The sequence below is a fragment of the Echinops telfairi genome, unplaced genomic scaffold (assembly GCF_000313985.2).
Source record: "Echinops telfairi isolate 266 unplaced genomic scaffold, ASM31398v2 ScPeMD7_7425;HRSCAF=8463, whole genome shotgun sequence".
In the NCBI taxonomy this organism is placed as follows: domain Eukaryota; kingdom Metazoa; phylum Chordata; class Mammalia; order Afrosoricida; family Tenrecidae; genus Echinops; species Echinops telfairi.
The window spans coordinates 3,326,741-3,328,122 of record NW_022111325.1 but is presented as its reverse complement, the minus strand read 5'-3'; positions in this window follow the sequence as shown (position 1 = coordinate 3,328,122).

Sequence of the window (1,382 nt, the reverse complement as noted above, 5' to 3'; positions counted from 1 at the left end):
GAAGAGTGGGTGAAGGGAGACAGACATTGGTCTATGTGAGACATGAAAAAATAATTGATAAATTATCAAGGGTTCATGAAGGAGGGAGGGGGTGGGAAGGGAGAGGACAAAAAAGAGAAGCCGATACCAAGGGCTCAAGTAGAAAGTGAATGTTTTGAAAATGATAATGGCAACAAATGTACAAATGTGCTTGATACAATGTATGTATGGATTGTGTTACGAGCTGTATAAGCCCCCAGTAAAATGATTTTTAAAAAAGAAAAAAAATAACTCTTCCTGGGAGCTAGGGGACAGACACTTTTTTGGGGAATTCCAGGCGCTGGGAGACTATGCAGGAACACCTTAGGGAGACAGAGGAGAGAACCTTCCTCCCAAGAGGCAGGACTTTGAAGCAGAGAGAAGACTCCGGTAAGATCAAAACCCCTAGATTCAGAGCAGGCTGAGGCCAAAGGTGATAGAGCGGGGAACCCAGGGCTCAGCGGGCTTTCTGAAATGCCCAGCAGTGGGGGCCACTCCATACCCCAGTAGCTGAAAGAGCCAAGTTCCAGGAATCTAGGAGGAGGGGCTAGCAGCAGTGGAGTCCCAGCTGGAAAGGAGCCCCCTCCCCCCAAAGATAGGAGGGCAGGGAGGAGGGGCTGGGGGAGGAGCCTTAGAGGAAAAGGGAACCCCTGCCAGAGGGGGTTAGGACACCCCAGGGGAATGGGAGGAACAGGGAAGAAAGAGGCCAGGGGTCCAGAGGGGAATGAGGGTGGGGGTGGAGGGGGGTGGTGTGCCAGGCCAGGCCCTCTGACCCCAGTGTCTTGACAAAGGACTGCCAATGTACTCAGGCATGAGATGGATGGGCCTGAGGCCCGGGGCAGGCTGGCCCCTTTGTGGTGGGAGATGAAAGGGAGTGGGCTCTGGGGAGAGTTCCCAAGGTCCTCACCTCTTGCCAGCCCCTCTGCCCTCACTAGCCCCCAGGATGGACAGACCTCAGGGATTCAAGTGTTGGGGAGGAGGGGCGGTGGGGGGACAGTGGGGGAGTAGAGAGGGGAGGAGCCCAGAAAGGGAGAGAGGCTGAGACAAACCAGGTATTTCTCCCTAGAGGCAAAGTGCAACCAGTGAAGGCTGGGATGGGGGTGGGGGGGGCGGGGTAGTGGACCCTTCGGGCTCTGTGGAAAGTGAGTCCAACATGCTAATGGGATGATGCAGACACCAGGCAACAGAGGCCCCAGCTGAGATGAACCCAAACTGTTCTAGAGGGGCTCCACTGGGGTCCCCAGGTTGGATCCTCCCATCTCCCTGCCGTTTCAGTCCTGATTTTATTTGTATTTATTTGTTGTTTCCAATAGTTTCATTGAGATAGAATTCACCTACCCCAAACTTCCATAGTAGGTAAGAGG